Genomic DNA, 16228 nt, shown 5'->3' with positions numbered 1-16228 from the left:
CTGTTTGCAACAGGCGCCTATTGTCTGATGGCCTGAGTGCACCTGTAGTGCCTCATCCCAGCCTGGTGAGTCAGCTTTTGGCAGGCCATGGGGCAGCCACTCCACATCATCTTAAGCCTGAAAGAGGACCTTTCTTTTCATTTTTCTCCTCCTTCCTCTCTCTGCTCTCCATGAAGTGGTCATCTCCGCAGGGCAGCAGGGAATATCATTCTCTGCCAGGATTTCTTGAGTCTGCTTGGCCAGGAGACAGGGTGGGGCCTAGGAAACAAAGAGAGGGCAGCCTAGGTCTGGCCAAAGCCTTTGGGCTACTTTAGGGCAATGCTTGTGGCCTCAAGCTCCTCACTGTCAGTGGAGGTGCATAAATCAGAACAAGTACAGCAACACTTTACTTATCGAGTGCCCACATACTTGACAACCTCTACCATCTGGACTCAGAGCTGAGATCAAAAGGCTATTGAGCGGACTAAGGGTACACCTGACAATTGTCTGACAAGTGTCTGACAATTAAATGTTAGAGCTTCACTCATCAATGTTTCCCCTACCTAAATCAGAGCCTATCTACTTCAACCTTACACAGTATTCTAGCGGGCTCGGTTATATAATTTGCATATGTACTAAAAGAATAAAAGGCTGTTAAGATTATTCGTATTGACAGCAACAAGGCTGACAGCAAACAGGTGGCAAAGATACAATGATAAAAAGTAGATCCGAGAACTAAAATGTTAAAGCAATCTCAAGTTATTTGGGGTAGAAGCAAAGCAGATGATATACCCCAGTTCTTAGGGGAATCACTGTTTCACTTCCAGAAGGGGATATTCATAATGGGGCCCTGAGTCTTCAATGGAAAATTGAATTATGAGCAATTTCTGTTTAAGAAGGTTTGAAAGTATATGATATATTTTTAATAGCACTTTCAAAGAACATGATTTTGTTTTTCTGTATGTTTTTGCCATTTAAAGAATTAAGCACATTAAGAGTTAATAATGGCAGACTAAGAGATTTAGACCAATGCTCCCACTGAGAACAACTAGAACAGCTGAACAAAATATTCTAAAGGTCCACTTGAAGGCATCAGAGAACTAATTGCTGGGCCATGACTAAGACTTAGAGAGGTATGAGTGGCATTTAAGGCCATTTCCCTCCTGAGGGTGTGTGATCTTTTAGGGGGGGTCAGTTGGGAGTCCAAGAAGCTGAACAACTCTTTTGACAGCATTGTGGGACCAAGAGGACATGGATTGAAGCTCCCAGCTTGCCAAGAGGTGGAACTTAATGAACTTCCTCTCTTTAAGCAGGGACCCCAGAAGGGCTACACCCTAGGAGTTATGGGTGAACCACTCACTCAATCCTTAAAACTGAAGTAGGAGATCCTGTATTATTACTGTCCTAAGCACCTGGCTGACACAAATGTGAATCCTCTCTGAATGAAGATAACCTCATTCTAGGCTTCAATTTATTTTTACAAATGATGGTATAAATACAATGTCCAACACATAATCAAAAATAACCATACACATAAGAAGTCAGATAACATACTATTAAAAACATCAGAAATAATAGATAATAGAAAGAGACCCATAGAGGCCACATGTATTAGAGTAATCAGCAAAGATTTAAAGAAACTGTGCTTACTATGGTCAAGGAGATTGTTGTGGTTACTGTTGCTGCATAACAAATTACTCCCCAGAACTTAATGGTGTAAACAACAATTTTGTTTTCTCATAATTTGGTGGGTCAGAAATTGAGGAAGGACTTGACTGGGCAGTTCTCACTCAGAGTCTCTCATGCAGTTGCTGTCAGATGTCAGCTAGGGCTAGATATCCAAGAGAACTTCCTTATGTGTCTGGCAGTTGGTGCCAGTTGTTGGTTATGAGCTCAGCTAGTGTTGTGAACCAGAGCACCTATACCTGACCTCTTTCGCATAGCAACCTCAGGGTAGTTGGATGCCTTACATGGCAGCTGGCTTTTCCCAGAGTGAGTATCCCAAAAGAGCCAGGCAGAAGATGAATGACTTTTTCTGACCTAGCCTCAGAAATCACACAACATCATTTCTTCTGAGTTCTGTTGGGCACAGGAAGTGACTAAAACTTCAAGGGGAAAAAATCCAAGGGGAGGGATAAGAGACCCTCCTACCTCTCAGTAGGAACACTGAAAAATTTGCAGCCAAATTTTGAAACTTCCACAGAGGAAAAAGAATTAATCTTCTATAGTTAAGAAAATTCCAGTAGATTGATGATCTCTTCTGAACAATGAGATGTTCTATACTCTATCCCAATGAACTGCCTATCACCCGTCTGCCCCAGGAAGATCTCACAAGCCTGGCTGAGCCAGGTTACATAAATGTCTTCACAACACAATGCTTTGCTGCTAGAGGTGGTCAAAATGCAGGTGGCACCCCAGCTCCACATCTACATTCACAATGACTCCCCAACCCTCACCTACCCTCATCACCCCAACCCCCGCGAGGTCTGTTTTCCCCACAGAAGTGGCAAGGAATCTCCTCAGAAAGCCCAAGAAAGCATGAAGTGATAGAATTAGAAATGATTTCAGGTGGCATATATCTGTACTTGGGCTTCCCAAACCTGGCTGATCCTTAGCACACCTGCTGAGATGGGAGATTCTCCAACTGGGAGAAGATGCTTGCCACTTAAAAACCTGACAGCAATTAATATCTAAAATAGTGAAGCTCAAGGTTGAGTGCTGGAGCCAAAGAGAGAGAGAGAGACAGAGAGAGAGAGAGAGAGAGAGAGAGAAAGAGAATAGTCAAGGAACTCCTGTTACTCATCAAGAAAAAGACAGGAAACTCAATAGAAAAAAAAATGGGCAAAAAATATGAATAGGCACATCATAAAAGAGGAAGTGCAGTGGCTGATGAAGAGATATGCTAATTCACCAGTCGTCAGAGAGGTGCATGCTTCAAACAATAATATAGCTTGCATGAAGCTGAGTGAATGGCACAAATTAGAAAGGTGGATCATGCTCAGTATAGGGAGATGGGACTCTTGTCTCCTGTAGGCGAGAGGATAAACTAGTACAGCCATTCTGAGAGCAATCTGTCTGTATTTAGTGAAACTAAATATGTGTATGGCCTGCATCCCAGAATCTCACAAATGGGTCTATAGCAGGGGAAAATGATCATGCAGGAATGAAAGAGGACTTGTACACGGTGCTTGTGGCAGCAAAATTTGGGGTACTAGGAAGTTGGAGGCAACATAAATGTTCATCCCTGGAGGAGGAGATAAGCATGGTGGGTGGCTTCTTTCCAAGTGGCAGTTAGAAACAGGCCAGATGTACAGACATAGATCTTAATAGCAGTGTTGAATGAAAAAAGTGAGAAACAGAAGGATAATTACAGCATAGTACCATTTATATAAATTATAAAACATGCAGAAAACACCACCACCCGCCATACAAAGAAGATGCATATTTCAAGACCTATATCAAACACACAGAATGAAGGTCTAGGTCTGGTTGGAAGGCAGGAAGGATGAGAGTGGAAATGTAGGTGAAGGAGAAAAAATACAATGAAAAGTAACAGATAAAAGGGGCTTTGAGTAGACTACTGATAGGATGTTGGGAATCAATGAGTATTGAATCAATTATCTATATCCGAGGTAAAAATAAATAAGTAAAGCAGATTTCTAGACTTTGACTACAGAGATTCAGTTTCAATAAGCCTGTAGTGAGCCCAAGAATATGGGCCCCAGTGATTGCCAATGCTTACTCCAACATCCTAGATAGATGATCACGGTGGCTACCTGAAAACATCTGGTGATGGAGAGCCCATTCCTATACTAGTGGGCTGTTCTAATTTTTGATAGGACTTCCTAAGGCAAAGATTTACCTCTCTGTACCTTCCAAACCATTGATCCAAGTTCTCTTCTTCAGAGCAAATAAAATAATCAGCTTCCTCCTGCTTCTGCATGCCGGTCCTTTAGTAAACCAGAGAGAGTTGGCATATTCCTCTCCCATCCCACAGGCACAGGCATCTTGTTCAAACTCAATGGCCCTCCATTCCTCCAGAATCGCCAAGCCCACCAAGGTTCTCTCCTCTACCCTGCTTCCACCCCAGCCAAGCTGTCCCCCCTAGGTCTGTTCTAACTGCCAATGTTTCTCCTCAAACATGGCCCCTCCGAGAGACCCCACACTCCGAATACAGCCTGACCAGCTCAGAGTATAGCAGAACATACACCTCCTTCTGCCAGTGTTCCCATGGGTATAACCTCACATTACAGTCAGTTTGCTGGTTTTTTTTGTTTTGTTTTGTTTTGTTTTGTTTTTTAATTAGCTCTCAGTGAGTTTATGATTGGCCAAACTTCCAGGTCTTTTTCACTAGAATTGCTACGAGGCCTGCTTTATCCATTTACACACACACACACACACACAAATATATATATATGGCACAAAAGATATACATACAATACAAAGCAAGACCCCAGCCAGCCACTTTTCAGATACACTTTTCTTGTGTGTCTGTCTGGAGATGATCTGTACATATGCAAACAGAAACAAACATTCCTAATCATACAAAGAGCTGCATAGTCTACACTATCAGTGTGCACTGTCGGGCACCTTGCTTTTTCACTTAACCAGGTATCTTGGGGAATTTTCCTCATCAGTACATAATTCCTTGGCTCATTCTCTTTATCAGCCCCACAGCCTTCCATTGTGTGGATCTACCTAAAGTATTCAACCAGTCCCCTACTGGTGGACATTTTGATTGTTTCTAGACCTTTGCAGCATTTAAGGCAATGTTGCCAGGACTCCTTTCGCACATAAATCAGCATTTCTGTAGGATCAATCCCCATGTGCCTTTTGACTTGAGTTTTTTCTCTCCCTAAAGCTGGACTTGTCACTTATGCCTACTGTTGATCTCTCTTGTTGGTTTTACCCTTTGTTCCAGGCACTGTCAGGCTAATTTTGAATCCTCATTGTGCTGTCCAGCCTGTTCCTCTCAGCTGTGGGTCATCTGCAAACAGAGGGAGGGGAGCTTCCCAGGCCTCCATTCAAGTAATTGACAAAAATGTTGAGGGGGATGAGGCCGGGGATGAGGCCAAGGCCAAGGGCCCTGAAACAAGCCTTAGAGAATTCCAGGTGTCCATTCATCATTTGTCACCATGGTTGAGTCCCTGCTGTTATCACGGGAGCTGGCCTCACTAGAATATCCTAACAGGCCTGTATTACCCTCTTGGCCAAAACCCAACATTCTCACCTCCAGCAGTCCAGCATCCCAGTGAGAAAGAGCTGAGGCTGGTTAGCATGGCATTGTTTGCTTCCAGTAGAACCAGCTGCAGGGTCTGGAGAGGAAATCCCTGGCCTTTGTGGTCAACAGAGCTGGGGGCCTATTCTGCACAGTTCTAGCGATGTGGTTTGGGGCAAATTACTTAACCTCCAAAAGCCTCAGGTTCCTCACTTGCCAACTATGGCAACAAAACCCATCTCTCCATGTTTTGAGTATATGTGAAATTACATGTAAGCAGCAGGGTTCTACTATTTATCTGTCTGTCCATCTGTCTTCTTTATCTATGAATTCACCTAATAATCAACTCTCAAGTATTCACTGGGGATTGACTTCAAGCTCAGAAGTCTGTCATTTCCTAAATAGAGTCTTCACACTTTTATACATTATACCATGCTCAGCCCAGCTTTGGCTTTCTGCCCTCCGTCTGTAGCTGAGGTTTCTGTGCTTATGAGCAGGAGGTCTTTCAGCACTGGAAATGAAAGTCCCTCTAGCCCCAGACTTATGCCCCACGAAGGGGGCTTCCTCAATCCTAACATCTCTTGTCTTTTCTGGTACTCACCCATTGGATTCACTCTTCTCCACTGTTGGCTTGTCCCCACTGTGGGGGAGAAGTTGGGGCTATTTTTTGCTCTAACAGAGCTAAAAGAAAGAATGCAATTTGAGGTCTTCATCCCTGAGATCTCAGTTCCTTCCTCCAGGGTGAGCCATGCACTGGTATTTGGCCTAAAGTCCATTTTGCCAGATTTTGAACACGGACTTTCAAAATGGAGGGCTTTTTAGCGCCCTGCACTCACCTCCTTCTACTTGGCCAACATGGGCCAGGAAGGGCTCCATTTCAAAGCCTGGTGTCTCTCTGGATTCTCCAAGCCTTCTAAAGTGTAAAGCCATGGGATCCCTTCTTTACCATGGAACTGCTTCCCAGCAAACCACTTTCCTGGAGTCCAGGGTGCCCATCATACTCAGGCCCACCTCCTTGTGCTCACTGCTGAGCCTTCTCAATGATAAGGCTACTGTCATTGCCAGCTGATGTGGATGTGGGCAAGGACCCCATTCAACTTGGCCTCGTTTGTTCAACAATCAATCATTATGGGCATGTTCTGGGCCAGACGCTCCACTAGGCTCTGGGAATGCAAAGCAGCCTCCAACCCAGCTCTGGAGAAGATGCACGAAGGCTTCATGAAGGCTTTGCCAGGAGGGGCTGTGAGTCAGGCAGCTGCACGAGCCCAGGCTGCAGGGCGGGCCACTTCTATGAGTTTTCTCTCTGCCAGTTTCATGACCTCCATCAGGTCTCTGGCTCCCATCCTGCCAGCTCTGGGTTCTGAGATGAGTGGAGCCTTTGTCTGATGGGTAGACTCAGCCTGAGCCCCTAGAGGCATCACTTCTTTTCTCAAATGTTTAAACGGGAGGGGCACGGGAGTAGGAGACGTTAGGGAGAGCCAGGGCACAACCCCAGGTCTGTGTTCTCCCAGCCCAGGTTCTTTCTGTTCCCCAAGCTCTCTGCTCCAGTATCACTCCCCTACTCCTCACCTACTTCTATCTCACCGTTTTCTAGGAAGAAGAGGCAGTAGGAAGAACAGGGAACTATATCAAGCCCTGTTGCTGAGTGGACACAGATCTCATCAGTCTTGCCCACCCAGGCTTGTCTCCATGTTTAGGAGTCCAACCTGTGCATGAATGACTAGAAGTCGAGAGGAAGGCGAGCTGTGGCCATGTGAGAGGTACGGTTCCCGGCATTCCACGTTCAGAAGAAGAAAGTGGGCATCATCTTGCTGTTGGGTTCCAACACAGGCCCTTGAAGGCAAGGGGTGGCATGGGCATGCAGATGCAAAGGGAGAGGAGAATGCAGGGGGTGAATTGGGAGAAGCCCCTGTTTGCAGAGCACTTTTCAGCTTTCCTGCAACATGCAGTCTTACCTGCCATGAGCTGGGCAGGCAGGGCAGCAGCTCTGCTAGCTCGGGAAGGGCAAGTGAGGCCTGGAATGGTCGGGGTTTATAGCAAGCAGGGCCCAGCTCTCCAGCAACCTCTCCCAGGGCAGGAGACATGGGCTCTGGAAGTCTCGAAGTCTTCCTCTGTACATGTGGGTTCCCACATCTGTTCTCTGCAGGCAGGAGACACATTCTCAGCCTGAGAGGAGAGCTGGGCCTGTTCCTGCTTATAGCACCTCTCTCTGGTGGGCCCAGCTGGCCCAGAGGTGAAGGGTGAGCAGGCAGGAGGCTTCGGCAGTCCAGAGGAGCAGCAGCACACCCTGGGGGCGGCCCGAGCCCTGACAGCCAACTCTGCTGTCCTTGTAGTGCAGCCAGGGACAGGAGGGGGCTGCTCAGGGTCCTGCTCTGAAGGATGGAGCTGGAGTTTGACATACTCAGCTCGGGTGTCACAGGAGATGGGGTGCCCTGGGATGAACCCCTCTGCTTGGCTGCTCCAGGGAGGCCAAGCAGCGGCTGGAAGAGTCAGTTCTGGGCCAGAGCCCTGACAGAGCTACCACCCCCACCTAGGGTAGAGCACCTGGAAGGGCCCCTCAGAGAGAAGTCCCTTGATCTCTTGGGGCCCCCATTCCCTCAAGCAGCTCATGGAGGCCTCTAAGGGCTAAATGAGATCATGCAGATGGCGTGGTTAGGACAGTCTGGCACAAGGGCAGTATTTGTGAGTGTGAGTTGCCGCTACTGTGGTGGTGTCATTAGTAATATTCCTCTAGTCTAGACCACTCCCCACCCCTGCCTGAGGCAGCTCTTGTCTGATGCCAACTGAGATTAGGGTCATTTGGGTGAGGGCCACAAGGCCGGACTCTGTGTGTGGGGTGGGGGTATGGGGGAACTCCCCACGAAGAGGTGGCCCCTTCTGATGGGGCTCAGGGAAGAAAGAGAAGGCCTCAGACAAGATGCTGGATTTCAGGAGGTGGGAATCCTGACTCCCAGCTCAGCCTCTGAAGGTTCTGGGTGTCTGAGATGAGTGTGTGTTGCAGGAGTGAGAGTCATGGGGCTTTGGCCACCCAGAAGCCAGCAGAGGCACCCTGTAGGGGGCCTCCAAGTGGGAAAAGAGCAGGCTTAGGCAATGCATTATCAGCCACACCACCTCAAAGGCCTTGTCTCTCAAAGTTTATTGCCTTTGACTTTTTAAATACTCCAGCCTGGTCCCTGGTGCTAAAGAGAATTAAAGGACATCACCTGTGTCCATCATTCATTCATTCACTCCTTCCTTCTTTCAGTGCCTGTAAGATGTAGGATCAACAAGACACATGCCTGCCCTCAGGCTGCAGTGGACACTCCCTTGAACAGGCCCGCACCTCTCCCCATAAGACCACTGTGAGATGGCACCAGAATCTGGTGAGTGATCCCCACGGGGCAGATCCACGGACCAAGCTGCCCCTGTAAGTCAGGAAGGTACTTCCAGTGCCAATCTTGGGAGTTCTGGGCTCATCTTTATGAAACAGGTGGCATTTCTATCCTGTCCCATTATCCATCAGGAAAATGGAAGTTTCCTCTGCCTTCTCTGAGTCCACATTTGTGGACATTGTCAAAGTTCTGACAATGGCCTACCACCAGGCCCTACAAAATCTAGTCTGTCCTACCTCTCTGATCTCACCTCCCACTACTCTCCCTCTCATTCATTCCACACTGGTCTCCTTGCTGTTCCTCAAATAAACAGCTCTGCTTCCACCCCAGGCCTTTGCGCGTGCTGCTCCCTCTACAGGGCATGCTCTACTCCAGTCATGCACATGGCTCCCTGTTTCAAGTCTTTATTCAAATGTTACCCTCTCAGGGTGGCCTACCTTGACCTCCCTATTTAAAACTGCATCACACCCTACACCCCTCACTCCTGTCCCCTGTCCCTTTATCTTTCTCCAGTGCACTTACCACCCTCTAAAATTGTGTCTAATGTTTGTCACCCTCCACTTGAATGCTAGCTCCATGAAGTCAGGGACCTTTGTCAATTTTGCTCACTGCTGTTCTAGTGCCTAGAACAGGGTCTGGCACATAGAAAGTTTTCAGTAAATATGCCGAATAGGAAAGGGAGGCAATACTCAGAATCTACAAATCCGAAGGAGACTGCAGCATGGTCTCCATGGGGGTGGCAAGTGGCCAGGAAGTCTTGCTGAGGGGTGACCTGACCTACAGCCAGGGGCACATGAGCGGAAGGGTTGCAAGGCAGGGTGCTGAGGGAAGAGCCAAGGGTCATGTCCCTTGTTCCCTTAGTGCCACCTCATTCTGGCTGCAGCTTGATGTGTCTGTTAGGAAAGGGAAGTTACCCTAACTGGGCACCTACTATGTGCCAGGCAAATTTCATGCGCTTCCCCTTTACAGCAGCCCACGAAGCAGTAGATGAAGAAATCAAGACCCAGAGAGGTTACTTAACTTGCCTAGAGTCACACAGCTAGTAAGGAAGGGAGGAGAACTCACACCTAGGTCTGATTCCTTGCATTACTGCCTACCCTGGGGATGGTGAGAAGGACTCCATAGGCTCAGTTGGAAGAATTAAGAACTTATGATTCTGCTGAGTGGTCTCCATGGGGACAGCATGGGTTGGTGGGGTGGGCTGAAGCAGCCTGGGCTCCCATATATGCTGTTAGGCACTTCGGCTCCAACCATGGGGAGAATCTATGTCCTTCAGCTCCTGTCATGGGGTGAATCCCCTACCCTGGGTGAGCGGTGGGAGTTTCTCTCAAGGCCATCTCAGGGGTCAGCGACAGCTTGACTCAGCTCCTGCTGGCTGGCAGCTCCCTCTGCTGGACCCAGCCCCAAGGACGAGCTCAGACACAGGGACGCCTCCGTCTGTCTGCACTTGGGCTCTGGCAGCCCCTCCACATTGCATGTGGTCAGTCACATGCAGGGCACCTGCCAGGTCCTCAACGTGTCAAGGGACAGGATCTTCCAGAGGACCTAATCTGGGTGACCTGGGAACCTTACATGGGGAAGAGAATAAGAAGGAGCTTTGACCACAGCCACTACCACCCTCGGCCCAGACACAACCGCTGCATCTACAGACAGTGGCTGGGTCTCCTCATGGGGCAGACAGGGGCTGGGTCTCCTCATGGGGCAGGGAGCTCCCTATAAGCAGGGGCTGACTCTCCCATCATACTGGAAACTCCCTGAGGGCAAGCGCTCTGTCTTTCTCCTGGGAGCTCCTGGTTTGTCCCCCTGCTCACCTGTGATAGGAGCCCAGCTTAGCCCCCTAGGCTGGGCCAGCCCCCAAGGCATCCTGGGACACTTTCTCAGCAGCATGGCCACTCCCAACCCCCAGACACCTGTCTCCGCCACTCTCCCCACTCCCTAGACTCCTCCTCCCTGCTGTCAGAGCGGAGCTGACACTGGGCAGTGCTGCTAAGTGCCACCCTGACCTCAGCAGCCCTGGAGGCAGTGCAGTGAGTGGCCTAAAGAGCTGTGCCAGGGATGGGACGTGACTACCCCCCTGAACTCAGCTGCAGGCTTGGCCATGAGGAAAACAATACCTTAGGGAGGCGGAGTGACCAGTGACATCAGCGTACGTGACTGTCAGCCCAGCTCTCCCCTCTGTCCTCCACCCTCCCCCTCCCCACGGTGCCTGCTGAGCACACTGACCTTCAGCTCACAGGCCTCTCTATGTGCCCGCTCCAAGGACAGGGGCAGTACCCGAGGGGAGGGGGCTGCTTTCTGACTCCTTGTCTTCTAAGTGAGTGCTCAGGGGGTAGAGGAGAGCACAGGCCCCAGCCCTCTCCAGCCTGGGCTTCTGAGTCAGGAGCCAGCTTCTTACTGGGTGACCCTCCCCGTCCCCTCCCCGGCAGCCCTGCCCTGAGGAAATTGATCGTTCTCTTGCCTCTGCGAGACCTTCCTTCCAAGTGTCTGGCAGGCTTCTGGTGACTTGAAGCCAGTGTAGAGGGCAACTGGCTTCCCACCCCAAGCCTGCTGATGGAACTGCCAGGCCTGCATCCCTAGGGGCAGAGTCCCTGCCCAGATGGGCAGTGCTGGCTGTCCCAGGGAAGCACGTTCAACCCTTGGATGACCACCATTTGCCCCCGAGATGGCCTCTGCAAAAGCCTGTCTAAGTGTCCTCCAGACCCCACCCAAGAGTGTCAGGTCCAGAGCTCAGCATTCTATTATAGCTTCTAGCTTGGGTAAGACCAGTCAGAGACACCAAAAACTAGACCCATAGTTGCCAAATTTGTTCCCTTGTGCACTTTTGTCAGTAAATGTGTCATAGTGCATCTCAGTATAGGTGTATTTCTTTATTTTAAAATTATGTATGTTAAGGCCAACATTGCAGGTAGGCTGAAGTGTAATGCTAGTTGGGGCAAGCAAAAATCATCAGAACAGCAAGACATTTAACAGGGACATCCAGGAGCAAGAAAGCCATAGTGAGCCTTGATGAGCTCCCACATACCCCTGACAGTGTGGAAGGCTGCATGCTCACTGGGGAAGACTGAAAGGGCTTGGCTTTCTACTCATCCCTGGCTGAGCATATAGAGAGTTAAATTCAGGGGAGACCTGTGAACCCCCTGAAGTTTGAATGTGTTCCCCAACCCACACACAGATCCATTGGCAGAGGGTAGAAGCCTTGTGAGATTAAGGTATTTAAGACTAATCTACCTCTGACCAATCATTGGCTGAACACTAAGTTATGCTGACCCAGGGGCAATTCCTAGGAAGCCAGGCTGAAAAATTAAAACAAAAATTAAAAGCAAAACAAAACTGAGCAGAGCTATCAGCGGCCTCACACTGTGAGGAAGACAGGTTCCATAGAATCAGCCCAGGCAAATTCCTAGACAACCAATCAACTACCAAAAAACTCAGCAACAACAACGGGGGTGGTGGTGGTGGTGCTGGTAGTGAATCAGCATTCAGAATTGCTAGTGCATTATCAAAAATGTCTGGTTTTCAGCAAGAAACTGTAAGACATGCAAATAAACAGGAATGTGTAATCCATTCAGAGGGAAAAAGCAGTCAAGAGAAACTGTCTTTGAGGTGTCCAGATGTTGCATTTGACAAAGACTTCAAAGAAGTTATTATAAATGTGTTAAAATAACAGAAGCCATGTACAAAGAATTAAGGAAATACTCCCACCAAATGATTCATCAAATAGAAAATATCAATAAAGAGGTAGAAATTATATATATCTTTGAAAAGAACTGGAAATCCTGGAATTGAAAAGTATAATGACTGCAATGAAAAATTTACAGCAGGAGTCTAACAGCAACTTTGAACTGGAAAAATAAAGAATCAGCAAACCTAAAGATAGATCAATTGAGATTATCCAATCTGAAAAACAGAAAGTAAAAAAGAATAAGGAAAAATGAACAGGGCCTCAGAGATCTGTGGAGCATCATCAAACATATCTCTACACACCTCATGGGAGTTTTGGAAGGAGAGAAAAGGGCAGAAAAAATACGTGAGGAAATAGTGGCCAAAAAGCTTCCAAATTTGATGAAAGACACTACACATGCAAATAAAGTCTAAATAGGACAAATACAAAAAGATCCATAGACAAACACCACAGTAACTCTGTTGAAAGACAGAGGTAGGGAAAATCTTGAAAGCAGCAAGAGAAAAAGGATGCATTACGTAGAAGGGAACTATAATATAATTCACAGCTGATTTCAGATCAGAAGTAATGGAGGCCAGAAGGAGGTGGGATGGCATATTCAAAGTGCTGAAAAGAAGACAACAACTGCCAACCACGTAGTCATATCTAACACAAGTATTCCTTTAAAGTGAAACTGAAATAAAGACATTCCCAGGTAAACAAAGGTGAGAATTTGTTGCTGGCGTGCATGCCTGCAAGAAGTACTAAAGGAAGTCCTTTGGGCTGAAAGGAAATGACACCAGACAGTGACATGAATCCACTTGAAGAAGTAAAGAACACAGAAAAAGGTAATTACGTAGGTAAATGTAAGACATTATAAATATATTTTTCTTTTATTTATCTAAAAGACAATTGCATAAAATACTAATTATAAAATTACAGTTGACCCTTGAACAACACAGGTTAGAACTGCACAGGTCCACTTATACATGGATTTTTTTTTTTTTGAGACGGAGTCTGGCTCTGTCGCCCAGGCTGGAGTGCAGTGGCCGGATCTCAGCTCACTGCAAGCTCCGCCTCCTGGGTTTACGCCATTCTCCTGCCTCAGCCTCCCGAGTAGCTGGGACTACAGGCCCCCGCCACCTCGCCCAGCTAGTTTTTTGTATTTTTTAGTAGAGACGGGGTTTCAGCGTGTTCGCCAGGATGGTCTCGATCTCCTGACCTCGTGATCCGCCCATCTCGGCCTCCCAAAGTGCTGGGATTACAGGCTTGAGCCACCGTGCCCGGCATACATGGATTTTTTTCAATAAATATATTGGTAAATGTTTTGGAGATTTTGTAACAATTTGAAAAAATCTCCAGACAAACTGTGTAGCCTGTTAATATCAAAAAAATAAGAAAAAAGTAGGTATGTCATTAATGCATAAAATGTGTAGATACTAGTCATTTTATCATTTACTACCATAAAATATACACAAATCTAATATAAAAAGCTAATAATTTATCAAAATGTACACGCAAACACAGATTGTAAATGATACTATTCATAGTTGAGAGAAATGTAAACATAAAAATACAGCATTAAATTATAACTGCATAAAATTAGCTGTAGCATATACTGTACTGCTATAATAATTTTGTAGCTACCTCTTGTTGCTATTGTGCTGAACTCTAGTGTTGTGTGGCTTAAAATACCATATGATGCTAATCATCTCTGCATGAGCAGTTCATCTCTCCAGTAAATTGCATATCACAGTAAAGAGTGATCTCTTGCGGTTCTCACGTATCTTTCATTGTATTTAGTGCAATGCTGTAAACCTTGAATAACACCGTGCCACTAGTGATGCTGGAAGTGCTCCCAAGAAGCAGAGGAAAGTCATTACATTACAAGAAAAAGCTGAATTGCTTGATCTATACTGTAGTCTGAGGTCTGCAGCTGTGGTTACCCACCATTTCAAGAAAAATGAATCTACTGTAAAGACCACTGTAAAAAAAAAAAAAAAAAGAAAAGGAAATTTGTGAAGCCATCACTGCAGCTACGCCAGTAGACACAAAACCTTACACTTCTTGTAAAATATCTTTTTATCAGCTTTTATGGTGAGTGCAGAATTGCTATAAGAAAAGTATACCTAATATTCGAGAAGACGTGAAGTTATATGACAATTTAAAGCAAAAGGAAGGTAAAGAATCTAAAGCTGGAGAATTTAATGCCAGCAAAGGAAGGTTTAATAATTTTAAAAAGAGGTTTGGCTTGAAAAATGTTAAGATAACAGAAGCAGCTTCTGCCAACCAAGAGGCGGCAGACAAGTTCCCAGAATTAAGAAAATCATTGAGGAGAAAGGATATCTGCCTGAACAGGTTTTTAATGCAGAGAAAAGTGACCTATTCTTGAGGAGGATGGGATAAACTCCACAAAGAACAGTTATTAATAAGAAACAGAAGTGAGCACCAGGAATTATGGCAGGAAAAGATAGGCAAATGCTACTGTTTTGTGCAAATGCAGTTGGGTTTATAATCAGGACTGCCTTTATCTGTAAAGCTGCTAACCCCTGAGCCTCAAAGGGAAAAGGTAAACACTAGCTCTGGTTGTACAACAAGAAGGCCTGAATTGGCCCAGCAGCAGGGGTTCCCACCTCTAATCCCAACACTTTGGGAGGCCAAAGCAGGATCCCTTGAGGCCAGGAATTGAAGATCAGCCTGGACAACGTGGCGAGACCCTGCCTTTACAAAAAAAAAAGAAAGAAAAGAAAGAAAGAAAGAAAAAGAAAGGAAGGAAGGAAGGAGAAAGAGAGAGAAAGAAAGAGAGAAAGAAAGAAAGAAAGAAAGAAAGAAAGAAAGAAAGAAAGAAAGAAAGAAAGAAAAAAGAAAGAAGGAAGGAAGGAAAGGAAGGAAGGAAGGAAGGAAGGAGAGAACAAAAGAAAGAAGAAAGAAAAGAAAAGAAAGAAAGAAAGAAAGAAAGAAAGAAAGAAAGAAAGAAAGAAAGAAAGAAAAAGAAAAGATTGATTGATTTAAAATATTAGCTGGCATGGTGGTGTGGGCCTGTAATCCTGGCTACTTAGGAAGCTGAGGTGGGAGATTGGTTGAGCCCAGGAGTTCAAGGTTACAATAAGCTATGACTGCACTACACTCTACTCTGGGCAACAGAGCAAGATGCTGTCCTTATTTTTAAAAAATAGTAAGAAGAAGAAAGCCTGAACAACAAGAACACTTTTTCTGGATTTGTTCAATGATACTTTGTCCCTGAAGTCAGGAAGTACCTTGACAGTAAGGGATTACCTTTTAAAGTTCTTTTGATATTGGACAATACCCCTAGCTACCTAGAACCCCACGACTTCCATACTGAAGGTGTCAAAGTGATCTATTTGCCCTCAAAATGATGTCTCTAATTCAGCCTCTAAATCAGGGAGTTATAAGGGCCTTTAAGGCTCATTACACATGGTATTCTATGGAAAGGATTGTCAACGCTATGGAAGAGAACCGTGACAGGGAGAACGTCATGAAAGCCTAGAAGAATTATACCTTTGAAGATGCCATTGTTATAGAGAAAGCTGTGAAAGCCATCAAGCCGTAAACAATAAATTCCTGCTGGAGAAGACTGCATCCGGATGTTGTGCCTGACTTCACAGGATGTACAAATGAGCCAAACACGGAAATCATGAGAGAGGTTGCGGGTATGGCGAAAAAAAAAGAGGAGAGGGAAGGATTTCAAGATATGGATCTTGGAGAAATTCAAGAGTGAATAGGCACCACACCAGAGAAATTGACAGAAGATGACCTGATGAAGATGAGCGCTTCCAAACCCATGCAAGACAATGAGGAAGAAGACACAGAAGAAACAGGGCCAGAAAACTAATTGACATTAGACAATTTGGCAGATGAGTTCTATTGTCCAAGACTGCCTTTGACTTCTTTTACGACATAGACTCTTCTATGATATAAGCACAAAACCAAAACAGATAGTGGAAGAAGGATTGGTACCATACAGAAACCTGTTTAGAG

Source organism: Piliocolobus tephrosceles, chromosome 5 (genome assembly GCF_002776525.5).
Source record: "Piliocolobus tephrosceles isolate RC106 chromosome 5, ASM277652v3, whole genome shotgun sequence".
Lineage (NCBI taxonomy): Eukaryota > Metazoa > Chordata > Mammalia > Primates > Cercopithecidae > Piliocolobus > Piliocolobus tephrosceles.
This window is presented reverse-complemented; position numbering follows the sequence as displayed.